The 18,595-nt window shown below is 60.9% G+C and overlaps 1 protein-coding gene across 1 annotated transcript in view; it reads left to right on the top strand.

Moving 5' to 3' along the window:
* The window catches only part of FOXK1 (forkhead box K1), a 58,428-nt gene that overhangs the window by 17,545 nt on the left and 22,288 nt on the right, over positions 1-18,595 (top strand). The gene's annotated exons all lie outside the window — the stretch shown is intronic.

Consider the following 18,595-nt stretch of genomic DNA (forward strand, 5'->3'; position numbering starts at 1 on the left):
GGGTCCCCTGCCTTTGTCCCCATGCGGCCGAGATGCTGCGTGGCCAAGATGCAGACACACCAGAGCGATGCCCCCCAGGCAGAGGGGCTGCCTCCAGCTGCAGGGAGAGAAGACCGCCCGCCCCCAACCCTTACCCCGCTCCCTGCACCGGCTGGGGAGGCAGGTGCTGCCCAGACAGCAGAGGAGAGGGCGGGCCCCTGGAGACCCAGTGGGGCTGGCCCTGTCCGGAGGGTGGGTATGGACCCCTGATGGGCGTCTGGCTCAGTCTTTATTTTAGAGAAAACGGTTCTGACGATAGGCCATCCGGGATAAACTGATGGGTTTGAGGCTGTAATTTACATAACAAGCCAGGTTGGTTTACCCCCACACTGCTGAACACAGGCTTCTCCCGGCGCAGTTTCTGTGTCATTAGCCTGTTGTATGACCCAGTTTCCCCAGACGGGTCGTTTCTCCTCCGCGGTGCTAATGTCTGAGCGGAGACATGGCCCCGGCTGGCGGGGGGGCCGGTGGTGCTGGAGCGGCCCGCGGGGCTGGCGGGCCGTGGTTGGGGCGGTCCCTCCAGCCCTCCCGCTCCGCGCGTGCGTGCACTCAGCCCACCAGCACCGCTCGCGGGGCTCCTCCCGGTCCTCGTTCACGCCGCGGGGAGAGCCGGACCGCCACGGGATGCTGGTGGGCTCTCCTCCGCTCCTGGGGCGTCAGGGGTGAGCCCTGGGACAGGCCCGAGGCCTCTTCCAGGTGTGCGTTTTCTCCGGGCTGGCTCGGGGTCTCCCAACAGCCCCTCTGCTTTGCAGACGCCGCCTCCCTCCTGGGCTCCGGCTTCTCTTTCTCAGTGGCCCACAGTCAGCAGAGAAAGGGCACTCCTTTGGAAAGGGTTGGAGGGGTTAAAATCTAAGGTGAACACAGATTATCAAGTGATCCTGTTGGGTTAGTCCGGAATTTCACGTGACAGACGGGAAAGAGGCCGTGAAAGTGTAGCAAAGCAGGGTCATAGAGACAGGGCGCTCCAAGTGGTGTCAGCTTCTACTTCTGTGTGGCCGGGAGGGGTTTCCTCCTGGACATCTGGTGAAGCCCCAGCAGCTGGGAGTGGGCCCCGGGCACCCCACCCCCGCTGCCCCGTCCTAGGGGGTTTGGGGGTGAAGATGGCAGTGAGGTGCTGCTCCAGGGACAGAGACTGGCGACCCACGGGCTCCGGGTGGGCGCCGGGCGGCCGTGTCACCAGGCCGCGTTGTCCACGCTGCTGATGCCCGGGGAGCTCCCGCCTCCACCTGGCAGGGTGCTTCCCGCTCGGGGTGGGGGGGCCTGTGCTGGGCCCCTCGCGCGCTCTACTCCCGAGCTCGCGTCCGCCAGGTTGCCCAGCTCACAGGCCCGTCTCCCTGGAGAGAGCAACACTGCCGTCCTCGGGGCCCGTGCGGGGCCTCCCCTGTCAGCGGGCGCCCGGTGGACCCAGATGGCCCTGTCCGGCTGGGCCCGGGGGCCCCGGGACCCACTCAGGCCTCAGCTGCATCCGCCATGCCCGCGACAGCTGTTGCTTTCGTGGTGGCTCCTGGGTGGGCCGCAAGACATAGTGCAGGGGGGTGAAGTTTCAGGATTCCGCGTTGGGAAAAGGGAACTAATTTTCCGCCTCAGAGTTCAGATGGCCAGGCCCAGCGTCCTCCTGGGCACCCGAGCAGTGCCCACCGCCCCACGATGCCAGCCACTCGCCTGTGGGTGATGACAGGACAGCAGAGGGTGGGCCCAGCAGGCCCGGGAGATGGTGAGCTGTGTGGTGGTAGGCTGACTCAGCAGCAGGTTTTTGGGGTTTTTATTTAATGGCGTTTTATTGTGGTCTTTGTTTCGTCCCCGGGGGAGTCGGGAGGTCAGAGCCGCCCTGGGCTCCCGGGCTGACCTCGGAGGAGGGTGAGGTCATGGCTGCCTCTGCGAAGGTTCTGGGTTAAGGGGCGTTTCCTGCCAGGACCCCCACAGCGGCTTCACGGAACAGCATGTCCTTCGGGGGTTTTGACTGGCTTTTGGCTCAGGGGCGGGGCGCCGGGATTCCCTGCCGACTGCCATGTGACTCCCGCAATGAAAACGTGCGGTGGTCGGTATTTCTCCTGCCTCAGGACGCCTGGTCTTGGCCTTGGGGCTGCCCAGTGGCGGGAAGGGTCTGAGCCGGACAGTCTGCACCACTGACGCTGCTTTTGATGGAAACTGAACCCAGAGCCTCGCCTCTGCCCCACGTGGAGCTACAGCAGCGCGCCGTCTGGAGTCTCCCCACGCCGTCGTCTCCCCCAGTCGTCGCAGGCGGTCTCACGGCTGTGCCCTCACTGGCCCTGCTCCGTGTCGTTCCTCCTGGAGGTGGCGGGGCGCGTGCGCGTCGGGACGAGCCTGATGCTGCTGCTGCGTGGCCACAGCCCTCCCCCTCGGAGCAGCTGGAGCGTCCCTGAGCTCAGAAGGGCCCAGAGAGCCCTGAGCGGGTCACCTCAAGCCTGACCACCACGTCGGGTACAGATGGCCATGCTGGGATCAGACTCCACGTCTCCTGATCCTCGGTCAGCACCACTCCTGTCTCTACTAAAACAGGCTTTCCCTGGGATGTCATGCCTAAGACAGGGTTTACGCGAGTCCAGTGTAGATCCTGCGCGGGCAGTGAGTTGCCGCCCCTCTGCGCCAGGCAGCTCCACTGAAGGCAGAGGTGAGGCTGCTCGGGGTCTGACTAGTGCGCTGTGTCAGTCGGGGAAGCCAGGGCGTTGTGACAAACACCCAGCGGCTCAGACGCAGCGGAAGTGGGTCGCAGCGGCTCCAGGTGCAGAAAGTGCCACCCGGGCACACGGGGCAGGAGCCTGGGGCTTCAGGAGGGGGGTCAGGCTGCCAGCACTGGAGCTGGGGCACTGTGTGCAGAACGGGGCTGGCAGCGGTGGAGCCTCGGGAATTCTCCAGCAGGGCCTAGGCCAGGCGCCCGGTTCCCAGATGTTGGAGGTGGCTCGTTGGTGCTTATTCCTTCCTCGCCCCCTCACGTGTGAGACAGGCCGGGAGGGTGGGAACCGGGTCCGCACGCGGCGGTCAGTGGCGTGTGCGCTCCTGCAGCCCGCAGCGCCCATTCGGTCCCCCACTTGCTGGCGAGTGCGCCTGCCTCAGACGGAGCCGGAGGGATGCTCTCAGCGGGTCTGCTCGGTCAGAAGGACTGAGGCATCCGGACCGAGGACAGGGCTGCCCTCTGCGGCGGGGGCTGGCCTTCGCGGGGGCTTAGCCCCCCGGCCCGCATGTGCAGACAGCCCCGCCCGCTGTGGACAGGACAGGCCAGCATCTGCCTGTTTGCTGTCAGGGATGAGACCCGCCTGTTCCGCTCATACATCTTTGGGAAGGAATGCTAACTGCTGACAACCAGACCACCACTCCATGGGTTCTGGGCTCCTTCTTGTCATGGGAAGGTGGTCCTGTCTGCGCTGGGGTCAAGTGTGCCGGCTGCCCCCTTCGCAGCTGGGTTTTCTGTCCTCCCGCCGTGCTGACCTGCCCCTCTGCTGGGCAGGTGGCGTTTAGTTCTATGTCTGCTCCTGAGTGCATTCGAATCCGTTTATGATTAAACGCTGCCCAAACACCCAGGGGGAGAGTTATTGACACAGGTTGGAGCAGAGCCGACGAGGGTGGCGTGCCGGGGCCGGCGTGAATTATCTCCCTCTTCTGTTTATTTCCAGTTGGCAAGAGATGACATTTATTTTTAAATTGTGCTCACAGCTCTGTGACTTCTGCAGAACTACAAACAAGATTTCATTGTAACCCCAGGGTGAGAAAAGGGATGAAGGTCAGTACCTCCGAGGGGCATACCTCCTCCCGGGCTTCCAGTAGCCAATGAACTTCATCTCCAGATCTGAAATCAGGCAGGCAGCCTGGCCCAGGGAGTTTTACTCAAGCACATTCGTAACTTCAGAAAGTTCTATTTCTGGCCTTTCCATCTGTTAGTTTAGTTGTATTTTTTAGCAGTCAACAGAGAAAGTTCATAAGTGTTCGTCACCTTTAACTGTGTGAGCTCTAAGTAGTGAAAAGTGTCTTTTTACATAATCAGTGCAGCACTGCAGTGTGGGCTGAGTCGGGGCTCCTGGGAGAGGCCTGGGGCTCCTGGAGAGGCCCATTGCCCTCGGGAACACAGGAAGTCGGCTTCCCAGTAGGGAGGTCCTGAGAGCCACCGCCCTCTGAAGGCTCACATGGTGCTGATGGGGATCTCAGTGACCCCAGCCTCCTCCCCCTCCGAGTGACCCCGGCCTCCCCTTCCTCCCGGTGACCCCCGGCCTCCCCTTCCTCCCGGTGACCCCCCGCCTCCCCTTCCTCTTGATGACCCCGGCCTCCCCCTCTGAGTGACCCCAGCCTCCCCCCCCTCCCAGTGACCCCGGCCTCCCCCTCCTCCTGGTGACCCTGGCTGCCTCTTCCTCCCGGTGACCCCAGCCTCCCCCTCCTCCCGGTGATCCCAGTTGCCTCCTCCCGGTGACCCTGGCCACCCCCTCCCAGTGACCCCGGCCTCCCCATTCTCCTGGTGATCCCGGCCACCTCCTCCCGGTGACCCCGGCCTCCCCCTCCTCCCGGTGACCCCGGCCGCCTCCTCCCAGTGACCCCGGCCGCCTCCTCCCAGTGACCCTGGCCTCCCCGTCCTCCCACTGACCCTGGCTGCCTCCTCACGGTGACCCTGTCCTCCTGGTGACCCCGCCCGCCTCCTCCCGGTGATCCCGTCCTCCCGGTGACCCCAGCTGCCTCCTCCTGGTGACCCCAGCCGCCTCCTTCTCTTGGTGACCCTGGCCTCCCAGTGATTCCAGCTGCCTCCTTCCTGTGACCCCGGCTGCCTCCGGGGCGGGCCAAGTGGCGGAGCGTTGTCTCAGGATTAACATCGTTTCTGGGTTAATGGCACTCTCGCCCTCTCGCTCATCTCACCTCCGCTTGTAGCGTAAGGGCTGCTTTGGGGTCGTCTTGCCTTTAGGATGCATCTTACAGGTTTTGACGTGCGTGCTGTCTGAGGAGGTGGTTCACGGCCGCGGCCCCCCTCGTCCCCTCCCCCGGCCTGCATCCTGCAGACCTGGGAGGAGCGTCCTCCCACAGAGAGAGCCCCAGGAACGCCTGTCCTCACCTGCGCTTGTGCCCGATCGCGCGTGGTAGCGCCCGTGAACCCAGAGCACCGGGCATCGCGTCCTCCTAAACGTGGCGCAGAAGCAAAACCTCCAGAGGGAGAAGCAGAAGTCCCCGGGCAGGGAGGGGCGCCCTGCTGGCCAGCGAGTCTCCTGCCTTCATCCCACACAGAAAACCCTCAGTGGGAGCGTGGCTGGGACCGTGCTGGGTCTGGGTGTTCCCTCTCCAGGAGGGGTCACGGCCGACTGCCTCTGTCTGGCAGAGAGTCTCTAGGAGCAAAGCCCGTAGCATCAGGCCCCTGGTGTGCCTGGGTCCCGGCCCCGTGCGCCCTGCCGGCCCCGCGGCTGGCCCTGCACTGGCTGGAGGCAGAGGCTGGAAGCCTGACCTGTGAGAAGCCGTCTGCTTATCATTGTTTGGCTTGAGCAGAGCCAAGCTCAGAACAAACCAGGACCGTGCGAAGTGCTCCGGTGCTGTGGAATAGGAAGCAGGGTTCTTTGTTTCTCTCTGTAACTGACGGATTAGGACCTGGGTCTGGCCAAAGTGGCTGCACCGGGCATGTGGTCACGTTGGAAGTCCGGGGCAGCTCGCAGATGCCAGCACCAGAGCGCCCAGAGCCACGGCCAGTTCCCTGGAGGTGGAGCGACGTTGGGAAAGCAGTGCTTCCAGCGGCCGGCCCCAGGGTGGGGTCACCAGGCTTCAGCGTAGACCCCACAGTCTGGAAGCTGTGAGTAGGGGCCAGAAGTGAGGACCGCAGGACGGGGGTCTCTCCTCAGAGCTGTGGTCGGTGTGTGCTGCCCTCGTCCCGGTGGGCCGGCTGCAGTGGCCATGCACACAGTCAGGATGCGAAGCCCTGTCTGCCTCGTTCCGAGGAAGGAGCTGCCCCCCACCCCGGGAGTCCAGGGCGCCCCAGACGGGTGCTCTGAGTCAGGCCCGCAGTCCCGCCTCGTCGCAGCCCTGCAGGCGCAGCATCGTGCGTCCGTCTGGGCCATTGGCCGCTGAGTCGTCACTGCCTCGCTGTATCAGTTCCCCGTGTTTCCTGTGGGACCGGGTGGCTGATCGCGGCTCCTGCAGATAAAGCAGCCGTGAGCAGCCGCGGGCAGGTTTCCAGCCCACCTGATCTTTCCTCTCGGGATGAGCGCCCAGGAGCGCAGTGGATCGGTCGCATCACGGGCTGTGTCTAGTTGAGGAACTGCCCACTGGTCTTCCAGTCCCACCGGCAGGGCGGGGAGATGGCACCGCTTCAGCCGTCTTCCGGGGTGGCCCCCCCGTGTCCCCCGATGGGCGGTGGGTCCCTGCAGCAAAGCGTCCACTCTCTAGTCACACTGGTTTTTCCTCCCATGGGTGATAACAGCTTTTCTCTAAGGCTTTTAGGACCTTCCGTCTGTCTTCCGTTTTCTGAAGGTTGGCGTGGATTTCTCTGAGTTTCGCCTGTCTGGGGATCACTCATCTTCTTGAACCTGTAGGTTACCTTGCTGCCGCGTTTGGCGTTTCTCAGCTATTTTTTTTACCCCACCCACTTTCTGTTCTCCTGGGACTTGGGCGTCGACCTTCTGTTTCAGTCACACAGGCTCCTTAGACGCCTGTGCTTTACCTCAGGCTCTCCTCTCTGTGGCTCCAGCTGGGTAATTTCATTGTTCTGGGCTTCAGGTTCACTGGTTCCGTTCTCATTCTTTTCATTCTGTCTGAGTCTTCATTGAGTTTTCAGTTACTGCGTGTTTAGTTCTAACATTCCCCATGGTGGTCTTTTGCTTACGGAGATTTTTCTGCTTCTTTAATTGCTCGTTTTAAGATCACTGCTTTAGAACCCTGGAATGGTGTTCTGACACCAGCATCCTCCTGTGTGGGTGTCTTCACGCCTTTTCCCATTTTGTTTGAGATTTTCCTCATAACAGAAATCTGGACGTTTGGGGGAACGAGCTCTGAAGACTTTGGACCTTATTTAAATCCAGTGTTTGATAAGCACGCCTCTGGGCGAAGGGGGACCGCCCCCGTCACTGCCCACGTGGCCCCCTAGGTGCTGAGAACGAGCCCAGGGACTCACGTGTCACTCCCGCCCCAGACCCGCCCGCTGCTGGCTCTCTGCACTGGCCTGTGCGTCCCCGTCCTCGGTGGGGCAAGTCCCCGGCCCCTCGGTGGGGACACCGTGCTCCCCGTCCTCGGTGGGGCAAGTCCCCGGCCCCTCGGTGGGGACAGCGTGCTCCCCGTCCTCGGTGGGGCAAGTCCCCGGCCCCTCGGTGGGGACAGCGTGCTCCCCGTCCTCGGTGGGGCAAGTCCCCGGCCCCTCGGTGGGGACACCGTGCTCCCCGTCCTCGGTGGGGCAAGTCCCCGGCCCCTCGGTGGGGACACCGTGCTCCCCGTCCTCCGTGGGGCAAGTCCCCGGCCCCTCGGTGGGGACAGCGTGCTCCCCGTCCTCGGTGGGGCAAGTCCCCGGCCCCTCGGTGGGGACACCGTGCTCCCCGTCCTCGGTGGGGCAAGTCCCCGGCCCCTCGGTGGGGACAGCGTGCTCCCTGTCCTCCGTGGGGCAAGTCCCCGGCCCCTCGGTGGGGACAGCGTGCTCCCCGTCCTCGGTGGGGCAAGTCCCCGGCCCCTCGGTGGGGACAGCGTGCGCCCGTCCTTGGTGTGCCCATGCTGCGTCCCCACACTCCACGGGGAGGACGTGGGTCCCGCCCTGGGTGGGGGAGGCGTGGGCTGCAGGACTGGTCTCCTCTGGGTCCCTGGCTGAGCCAGAGCCATGACTCCGCAGCCTCACCTGCCAGGACCCACCTCGCCCCCCACCCCAGTGTGGGGTGCTTCCTCTCCCGACCGCTGGCCACGTGCGTCCTGAGAATCAGAGCAGCCTGTTGTGAACTGTCTTACAAGCCGAGTGGCCTGTCTCCCGTTCAGCTGGGTCTTCTTGTCCTTGGGCTGATTAAGTTCTCTAGCTTTTCCCCGTCACGGCGTGGGCGCCTGAGACTCCTCCGTCCCTGTGCCGTCAAGGCTGCCTTCAGAGCTCTCCATCTCCCTTGTAACTCTCTGCTCTGAGACCCCGGGCGCTGCTGTCGCTGCCTGGACATTGGATTTCTGCGGAAGTGGAGCCGTGCTCCTTTACAAGGCCACTCAGGTTGGCGGGGCCCAGTGTCGTGTGTGGCCGGGGAAGTGGACGTGGAGTCCCAGCAGCTCCTCGGCCTCTGCCGTGGGCATGCCCCCTCAGCGGCCTTCCCGGAGTCCGCAGGCCTGTTGCCTGTGGGCGGGCAGTGGGCCCGCGGAGCACAGTCGTTCATGGAGAGCGAGGAACCCAGCACCCGACCCGCGCGTCCCCTCTGCCGGTGGCTGAGAGGCAGTTTCTCTGTCGCTCTGCCTCTTTTCCTGGCCTGTGCCCTCGGCAGACGTCCGCGTTTTCTCCCGGGCACTGTGGCACCTTCTCGGCTGAGCGTGTCACTCCCGCCCCAGCGGGACAGCACTTGCTGTCCCCACCGACGGGCCGGGGACTTGCCCCACCGAGGACAGGGGCGCACAGTGTCCCCACCGAGGGGCTGGGGACTTGCCCCACTGAAGTCCGTTGCGGGGTGTCCTGGCGGCCCTGGGGGGCGGGGGGTAGGGCGTGGACCCCCGCGTGCCCCCGCCCCCCATCCTGGCCCACAGGGACTCGAGGGGGAGCTGACTCGGGTGAGGCCCTGGGCCTGGGTCGTGTCCTGTGCTGACCGAGTTGGTGGGATCAGGGTTGGGGGCTTTCAGATATGGTGTGGTATGTGTGTGGTCAGAGGTATGTGTCTGTGTGTTCGGAGGAGTGTGTGTATGTTCGGGTGGGGGGGTCAGAGCTGTGTGTGTGTGTGTGTTCAGAGGGGGGTGTGTGTGTGTGTGTATGTGTGTGTGTTCGGAGGTGTGGGGGTGATGGGGGGGTCACAGTGTGTGTGGTCAGAGGTGTGTGTGTGTGTTCGGAGGGGTGTGTGTGTGTGTGTTCAGGGGGGTGGGGGGTCAGAGCTGTGTGTGTGTGTGTATGTGTTTGTGTTCAGAGGGGTGTGTGTGTGTTCGGACGGGTGTGTGTGTGTGTGTGTTCAGAGTGGGGTGTGTGTGTGTGTTCAGGGGGTGGGGGGGTCAGAGCTATGTGTGTGTATGTGTTTGTGTTCAGAGGGGTGTGTGTGTGTTCAGACGGGGGTGTGTGTGTGTGTGTGTTTGGAGTGGGGTGTGTGTGTGTGTTCGGGGGCTGGGGGTGTGTTCGGAGTGGGGTGTGTGTGTGTGTTTGGGGGCTGGGGGTGTCAGAGCTGTGTGCACATGTGTGTGTGAACCGCGGTGCTGGCTGTGGGCGGACTGTTGCTCATTATCCATCACAGGTGGTTTCCCGGTCTCTTTCTGAGGCCTGATTTACGAGAAAGTTACGGAGACTTGAGCAGCCTGCTCGGCCCGTCCCTGCTCCTTGTCCGCAGGCCCCCTGGCCCCAGCTCCCCACTCTGCAGCCCCCCTCCTTTCTCCCTGTGGTTCAGGCCCAGAAGCCCCTGTGCAGAGTCTGTCGGGGTCTCTGCCCTACACACCCCCAGAGGGAGGGGCAGGCGGGGCACCCCAGACTGTGCCACCTGGACGAGAGACTTGGGTCCCAGCGTCCCGTCCGTCAGCCTCGCGATCCTGGGCCTGAGGCTGGGTCCCCTCCTGGTTGGGGGTCTGTCTTAGGACAGAGCAGGCACAGGCCCGGGGGCGCTCCCACGGAGCGGCAGGTTGGGCCGGAGCACTTGCTGGTGAGCACTGCCCAACCCCGGCCTCATCGTCCGCTCACGCCCTGCGCCCAGGCCCCTATGCTCATGCCCCTGTCCCCTGACGGCGGTCAAGGCCCGTCTCCAAACCGTCTTGCTGTGAGAAGCTGACTCAGAAGCCCAGAGAAGCCAGCTCCACGCTGGCCGTCCCTCCCGCCCGCCCGCCGGGTGCCCTCACCCCCCAGCTCCTTGGCCCCAGGCAGGGCCCCGCAGGGCAGCACAGACGGTAGGGAGTCCATCCTCCAAGCAGACGCTGTTCGGGCTTTTGTCGTTAATTGTCGAGCAGCTGACGTGCCCTGCACTTCCTGCTTCTCCGTTGGTGGAGGCCGTGCTGTGCTGGGTTCTCCGTCCACCCCGGCGAGGGGTTGGTGCCGGGCCAGCTGCGCCCTGTGCCCCGCTGGGCGGCAGCAGGCTCTGGAAACGCAGCCACCCTGCCCATTGTGACTCGGCAGATGGCCCCTGGTTTGTTTGTCCCTCAGTGGAGAGCTCTGGCTTATTTTCCTTTCTGAAGCCAACTAGTTTTGTTTCGTCCAGAACGCATCAGGGACAGAGGGATCACACAGCCAGCCGTGTGTTTAGCTTGGCCCACAGGCAGGCCGGGCCCCGGGCCTCGCGCCTGTGGAGGCTGCTTCCATCTCTCTGTCCCACAGTCCAGTCCTGGCCGGGGGTGGGGTTCCCACTTCAGGGTGACCTCCTTGCCCAGGGTGGTTGCTGGCAGCCGATCATCACGTTTCCACTCCGGGCGAGGAGCGGGAGGAGGAACGATGGGCAAGAATCCACCCTCGGGAGCTGTCTGCTGGCCTCTGCTCTCTTCCCCCCGCCACTGTCCATCAGTCACTCCTGGGGACATCGGCATCCTGGGAGAAGCGCTGGGAGGGAAGTGGGTCGGGGCAGGGTACCCCCTGGCGTACCCCTTCACGTCACGCCTGCCCTGCGAGGAACCCGGTTTCCCCACCTTCCCAGGGGCAGCCCCAGGATTGGCTCGCCCCATGAAAGCCGGGGCTCCTGTGGGTGGGGGAGCTGCCCGGGAATAATGCCCCTGCCCCTGGGTCTCCCTCCAGGGACGCCCTGCCCTACCCGCCTCTGGCTGGAGCCTGTGGGAGGAGGGGAGGGGGCTCGGCGGTGGGTCGGAGGGTCTTTCTCCCTGCCGCCTGAGCAGAGGTGAGAGCCGGGGTGGGGTGGCCAGGGCATGGGGGTGGACAGGGTGGCCCCCACCACCTGGCCCGAACGCGTCCACGTGCAGCAGGGGTTCATCCACCTCTGTAGACTCTGATACCTCCCCAGGTGCCTCCTGGGGTTTCGGTTCTTTGGGGAAATGGGCTGGCAGCCAAGTGCAGTTCTCGGGCCGCCCACGCCCCTCCCCAGCCTCTGTGCAGGGCGGCTCCGTCCGGCTTCCGTGTGTGCCTGTCGGATTCTCCAAATTAGGAAGGCAAGCCGAGCTAAGCTGGAAGCAGTCAGACAGGGTTCCTGTTGTGTTCTGACAAATGGAACATTTTTCTTTCTTTCTTTCTTTTTTTTTTAAATAGCAAAGGCTGTGTGTTCTCTTTGGAGGCGGGGCTGAGGTTTGTCTTTGGGGTTCCCTGCTGAGCTTCGCTGCTATCTCTGAGGCAGGTATTGAAAGGAAGGCCTTGGTTTGGGTGGCGGTGCACCCTGAGCGGGAGGCCCCACAGGTCCACCTGGACCCGTCCGCGCGGGAAGAACAAGGCCGCCCCGGGCCTTCCCTGCCAGCCCGGGTGCCCACACCTTCCCAGGCTCTTTTGCCCGCAGCTCCTGACAGTGTTTTCCGGCCAAGTTCAACAGAGAAGGGCCAGCACCCAGAGAGTCAGCGTGCAGAGTGGATTCCTGCTTTGTTTTCCTGTTTCTCCTCCAGCCACGGCGTCCTGGAGCCTTTTTCTTTCCGCGCCTCAGACTTACAGGAGCTGTGATCGCACAGGGCCCTCTCCACAATGTCCTCCAGACACACGTGTTTAACTCAAGTGTCCAGAGAAATGGAGTATGTTGGTTAGTTGACACACTTAACTTGCCAGCGTGTGGTTACCAGGGACGTGTAATGACAGCCTAGGCTGCCTTTTCACTGTCTTTCGCTGCATCGTATCATACTACGTTCTCATATCGTCGTATTCACACTTCACGTTGACTGAGGTCTGATCTCAGTTCTGCGGAGCACCTCGCATGCTCCACCCCAGCGGCTGACAGCGGCCTCCCTGTGCTGCGTGCTAGGCGCTCAGTCCTGTCCGACTCTGCAACTCCACGGACCACAGCCCGCCAGACTCCCCCTGTCCACGGGGACTCTCCAGACGAGAATCTTGGAGTGGGTAGCCTGCCCCTTCTCCAGAGGAACTTCCCGGCCCAGGAATCGAACCAGGGTCTCCTGCATGGCAGGCGGACTCTTTACCAGCTGAGCCAGCAGGGAAGAAGGCCTGGCCAGCCCCAAATTCCTGATGTCGCATCAGCGTCTTTCCTCGGGAGGGGGCGGCCTGCTACCCCCGAGGCGGGGGTTACTGCCGCTCCCTGGGTGGAGTCTGAGTGTTGATGAGGGTGTTACTCGTTGCAGGCTCGTTCTTGTTTCTTGCACTTGGCACTTTCCTGGGTCTTCGTCTTTGTGCTTAGACACCCCGTCCTCGTCCTTGGGAGGGAGGGAGAGGGGAGCCGTAATGGGGGTGACCTTGGGTCCTGACCGCAGACCAGGCGCGTGTCGCAGTGGGTGGGCGGTGGTCTCTGCACAGAGCCCAGCAGTCCCCCAGCCCCCTCTGTGGTGGCGCTGGACCCGGGCGTGGCCCAGCCCTCCGGGCTCTGCACATGGGGTGTCTCAGCCCATTCTCACTCCTGTTCTCAGTCGATCCTCTCTCCGTTAAAACCGTGGGTGCAGGTCTGAGCGGTGACACGGGCGGCATCCCCCTCCCTCCCCGCCCCGGTGGCAGGGAGGGCCTCCAGCTGTCCCCTGGCGCTCTGCCCTGTGACTCTGCACACACAGAGCATGTGTGTGGTCCATCTCCTGGCACGGTTCACCCAGGGTCAGGGAAGTCTGACCCTTGCACTAGGGCTTGGACGCTGGGCTTCAGCCGTGACCTCCAGGCTGCTGCATCCCTGTGGAAGGAATCAGGGTCCTTCGGCCTCAGGCCTGGCCTTTACCTCCTGGTAGACTTGGTTACCTGGTGATGCATGGTCCGCTCCTGTGGTGTGCACACCCGCGTCGCCCCATGACGCGTGGTCCGCTCCTGTGGTGTGCACCACACATGCATGCAGTGTGGAGGGACAGGTGGCCACTGAGGTGACCCCCTCCGAGGGAGCCTGAGGTCTGGGAAGCCCCGCATGGAGGAACAGGGGTGCCCGAGGTGGGCTCTGTGCAGGGGTGGCCCTGGGGACAGGAGCCTGGAGACCGTGTATCCGCGGGGATGCAGCCGGGCCCTGAGCTGGCGGCAGCCCGGCGCCGAAGGGCTCAGCGGGTGTCCGACCTGAGGCTCCGCTGCCAGAGGCCCGGCCTGTGGTCCCTACTTGACTCCCTGCTGCAGCACCCATTCACTGGGCAGTGACCCTCATGAAGCCAGGACCTTCCACGTGGTAATTCTGATCTCTGTAGCTCCCCCGTTCACCTGACTGGATCACCTTTGATGTTTTCCAGGCAGGTCCGGAAGGTACTTGCTTTTTCAGATATATTGGACTTCCTGCCCCGTCTGATTTTCCAAACTGTAAAGCTTGGGAGCTCAACTTAGGAGTCATTTTCTTGTCGTTCGCTTGTTTTAAACCTGACGCTTCCCCACCGAGGGGTAAGAATGTCCCTGGGAAGATGGCCTGGGGTCCTCCCGGGGACCCTGCCTGGCCCTGCTCTGCTGGGACCCTCTGAGCCCGAGGTGCAGGCCACGGGCAGCCTGGCCTCTGGAGGGGGGCCCTCCCCGACCCTGCTCAGATCCATCTCCTCGCCTTGCTGGCCGTCTGTCCCGTGCTCACTGTCCCTGGTCCACACCGCTGCCCAGCAGAGCAGACATCCGGCCTCTGCCGTCTCCAGCCTCCTAGGCCCAGCTCTGTGTTGGTTTTTAAAATGTTCTAGCAAAATGTATCACGTTTTTAATAGGAAATAGATATTTCAGGTTAAAGACACTTAGGATTGTCAGATTCCTTTGATTTGGGGGTTGTATATATAAAAGGTTTCTCAAAACCGTTTCCTGAACTGTCGTGTTTTTCTTTGGTTGTTCTTATAGAACTCAGAGCCTCTACTGCCTCTGGGGGTCCAGCTCCAGACCTCTGTAGACGGGGTTGCTTGTGGCCCAGGGCCCACCCTGGGCAAGCCGCCCACTGGCCCGTGCCTGGAACGCCCCGGCGAGGGTAGGCGGAAGGCGCTGCTGGCTGTCAGCTGCCCCAGCCCTCCCTTCCGAAAGGAGAGGCCCGACCATCTTCCCACGCCTGGGTTGTGGTTATTTACAAAATTTGAACATACTGGTCATCGAATACGTAACGGCTTTTTCCCTTCTCGAGTCTTTCATTTCTTTAAGGACACAGTTGCAACATCCAGAAAACGTTCTGAAAGACTCCAGACCTCTGCAGGCCACCCTCTCCCCGGGGCTGCTCTCACACCTCCTCCTAGTCCTCGTCCGCCTCGACGGACCAGAGCCCATGTCATCAGCCACTTGTGGTGCCAGCCTCGCCCACCCTGGGGCTCCTCCTGCACCCAGGCTTGGTGCTTTGTCTCTGGTTTACCAGGGAGAGGCATTAGATTGAGCCACACACCCCAGGTCCCCCTGCTTCATCCCAGCAGCCCGTTCTCTGATTTCAAATCCTGTGCCTTTTGCCATGACGCCGGACCACTGAGTCTCTGCTGTTTTCATTTCTTAGAGTATCATCAGCATTTTTAATCATCTTCCATGGGCCAGTTTTAACGAGTGACGGTTACTTGTTAGGGCTTCCCAGTTGGCGCTAGTGGTAAAGAATCCTGCTGGGGACTCAGGAGACGCAGGTTCAATCCCTGGGTCAGGAAGATCCCCTGGAGGAGGAAACGGCAGCCCACTCCAGTATTCTCGCCTGGAGAATCTGAAGAGCCTGGTGGGCTCCTGCCCAGGGGGTCGCAAAGAGCCAGACGTGACTGAAGTGGCTGAGCGTGTGCGTTACTTGTTCGGCACCACGATAACTTCTAACGGCTTTGTCTGGAGTAGTCCATGTAATAGTCACGAGACTCTTAGAGCGTACACACCGAGAACATCCCAGTTTTCCTGATAAGGAGAACGGATCGGAAGCTTTAAGAGATTTTCCCAGAGACACGCGGTCCTGGAAGGTGTCCTTTTAAATGGCTAAATGATATTCTTCCATGAATGGGTGCCCTGGTGCATTCAGCTGTTCCCACAGGGACTCATCCAGTGCAATCGCTCAGTTGTGTCCGACTCTGCGACCCCATGGGCTGCAGCACGCCAGGCTTCCCTGTCCATCACCAGCTCCTGGAGCTTGCTCAAACTCATGTCCATCGAGTCAGTGAAGCCATCCAACCATCTCATCCTCTGTCGTCCCCTTCTCCTCCTGCCTTCGATCTTTCCCAGCATCAGGGTCTTTTCCAGTGAGTCAGCTCTTCTCATCAGGTGGCCAAAGTATTGGAGTTTCAGCTTCAGCATCAGTCCTTCCAGTCAATATTCAGGACTGATTTCCTTTAAGATTGACTAGTTTGATTTCCTTATAGTCCAAGGGTTTCTCAAGAGTCTTCCCCAACACCACAGTTCAAAAGCATCAATTCTTCGGCGATCAGCTTTCTTTATGGTCCAACTCTCACATCCATACATGTCTACTAGAAAAACCATAGCTTTGACTAGACAGACTTTTGTCAGTAATGTCTTAGCTTTTTAATACACTGTCTAGGTTGGTCATAGCTTTTTTTCCAAGGAGCGAGTATCTTTTAATTTCATGGCTGTAGTCACCATCTGCAGTGATTTTGGAGCCTAAGAAAATAAAAGTCTGTCATTGTTTCCCCATCTATTTGCTATGAAGTGATGGGACCAGATGCCATGATCTTTGTGTTTTGAATGTTGAGTTTTAAGCCACCTTTTCACTCTCTTTCACTTTCATCAAGAGGCTCTTTAGTTCCTCTTTGCTTTCTGCCATAAGGGTGGTGTCATCTGCATATCTGAGGTTATTGATATTTCTCCCTGCAGTGTTGATGCCAACTTACGCTTCATCCAAGCCAACATTTCTCTTGATGTACTCTGCATATAAGTTAAATAAGCAGGGTGACGATATACAGCCTTGACAGCTGTTTATAATTGGGAGGTAGGTTTGGTTTTGTAACAGAGGTCATAATGACAGGGGTGAGGTGGGTTTCTTTTGCGCATAACAGCCCCATGATGTGACCTGATACGGAAGCTCCAGGCTCTATTCTGTTTCTCCGTTTCCCGTTGTCCATTTTATGGCCCACTGTGGCTGCTCCAGCTCCTGCCATCACACCCACATTCTGGCCATCAGGAAGGGGAGAAGTGAAGAAGACGCTCTCTTTCTCCTGAGGACACGAACCATCCACCTCTCACTGACCAGCACAGTCTCACGGGTGCACGCGATGCAGAGAAACATCATCCTTAGTCCAGCAGCCATGTGTCCAGCTGAAAGGAGTTTGTTGTTGAAGCAAGAGAGACGTGTGTCCAGGGGACTAGCTGTCTCTGTCTACCCTCTCAGCGCCCCCCGGGGATTTGTGGCCTGGGTGATGCCAGTGGTCCTGCTCCTCTGCTGCTCCTAGAACACGCTTTCTTCAGTCCCCACCCCACCTCCACTACCACAGTACTTGGTCCCTGTTTTTCTGGGGGAGGCACCCCTGAATGCCCACCTCCCCCACCCCTGGCAGCCCCCAGAGTGCTGTCATCTCTGCCAATTAGGGCAAGAATTCTGAGGCAAGCTCTCAAGGGACCACCCTGCGAGGTGGGTGGATGCTTGCCAGGGGCCGTCACTGGGCTGGTGGGTGGCGGTTTCAGCACGCACCCACACATTCAGCCGGGGCCCCACCAGCACAGGCAGATTGCACCCGGGTTCAGACTGCATGTGGGCACCTTCAGGAGAATAGCTTTAACTGCAGAACGCACTCATTAAAACTCCAGCCAGAGCCCTAAACCAGAATGGGCCAGCTCTGCGGGCACCCTGGGGAGGCATCTGTTTAATCAAGGAGCTCCCCGGTATCTCCTCTTCTCCCCTCCTCCTCCTCCTGAGTAGCGTATTGGCAGCCTCGGGATAATTTTGGAAGAGTGAGTCAGGAGAAGCCTCTGAAATAGCTGTTGCAGTAAATACTGTGAAAATATTTATGGTTAAAGCCTAATTGGGAAATCGCTGTTCCAGTGAGAAACGATCCTGCTGGTATCAGTTATCGACGGCAGTCGATTTTGCTGCTGACAGCGTGCCCACGTCCCTGACCTGTCAGTAGCCCTGTTTTGTCTCACTGAAGCCCCAGACCATCTATCTGGCGCCTTGGGTTTGGACTGGAAAGCTCCCGGGAGGGGATCGCTCCTGCCGAGTATGCAGGGCCCCAGAGGTGTTAGGGCAGGTGGGCGCAGAGCAGAAGTCAGGCTGGGAAGTGGAGGGAAGGGGGCCTAACAGTGCTCCCCGGCACCTCGCCGCTCCTCCTCCCAAGCTCGTCCCTCGGGGATCACGTGCGTCTTCTCGTCTGAACCCCAAACCCCGTTTTCTAAGATTCCCCCACCATCTTATGACCTCTACCAGAGGCCAGAAGCCACATCCCCTCTCTACTTGTCTTGACAGTTGTAGCTGTAAGATGACCTCAAGGTTGTGGTCTGATGCCATGTTAGCACAGGGACTTTTCACAGCGCAGGAAGTCAGAACTCCGCCCTCCTCTGGCAGAGAGGAGCACGTAACTTGTTTTGTTAACTTGCAGCAGTTAAGGGCCATAGAAACTCTTTAACTGCCTGTCACCGTTACTGCCTTCCTCCCTGGCACTGGTGGCAGAGGAGGGTGTGTATGTCCGTGGACACAGACTCCCCCGCTGTTCATCACGGCCCTTCGCTCATAGGTGGTGCTCACCTGTCCTCAGCCCGCTTCCAGGCTGGGGGACGCTGGGCCTGTCTTGGACTCGGCATGGATGCACACTGACTGCGAGTTACAGAAGCGGACCGGCCTCCAGGTCTGAGGAAACCCTGGGCCTCAGAAGGCATCTTAGGACGGAGCACATCTCCATTGGGTGGTGGGGAGACTGAGGCAAGTGGAGGGGACAGGAGGCTTCTTTCTTACAAGACGGAAACAGCAGGCTGTTTCTATACAGCCTGGTGGCCCTTTAAGCAGAAGCATGGATGACGTTGCCGTTACAGACCCCCCGTGACATTCTGGTGCTGAGTCAGAACAGCATCAAACAGGAAGACAGCGTCTGTTGGAAGAGTATCAAGATCCCCTTGTTCTGATTTTAGATTTGGAAATACGAGCCCGTCAGCCGTGAGTCCCGCACGGGGGTGCCGCCCCGCCTGCTACAGGCGGGGCTCTGCCTTCATGGCCACCCGCAGCCCTCTCTGCTCTGTGTCTCTGGAAGGATCTGCGCTGGCCAGTCAAGCCAGATGAAGCTCCTGACGTCCTCTGACATGCAGGCAGTGGCTCTGAGCGTAGATGCTTGCACTGCTGAGTCATGTAGGGCGAGGTGAGCCCTCCCAGCAGGAGGCTTGCACACACCCCTCTTGGCTGGGGGGCGCTGGGGTCCCTGCCTGCTGGGTCCCCGAGCCTGTTCTGACTGGTTCTTAAATCCCCCTTCTGAAAGCCTATTTTACTGAGAGAAAAGGGAATGCAACTGAAGTGGTGCTTGCTATATCCCCGATTTGCTACTT

The sequence above is a fragment of the Bos indicus x Bos taurus genome, chromosome 25 (assembly GCF_003369695.1).
Source record: "Bos indicus x Bos taurus breed Angus x Brahman F1 hybrid chromosome 25, Bos_hybrid_MaternalHap_v2.0, whole genome shotgun sequence".
Taxonomy (NCBI): Eukaryota; Metazoa; Chordata; class Mammalia; order Artiodactyla; family Bovidae; genus Bos; species Bos indicus x Bos taurus.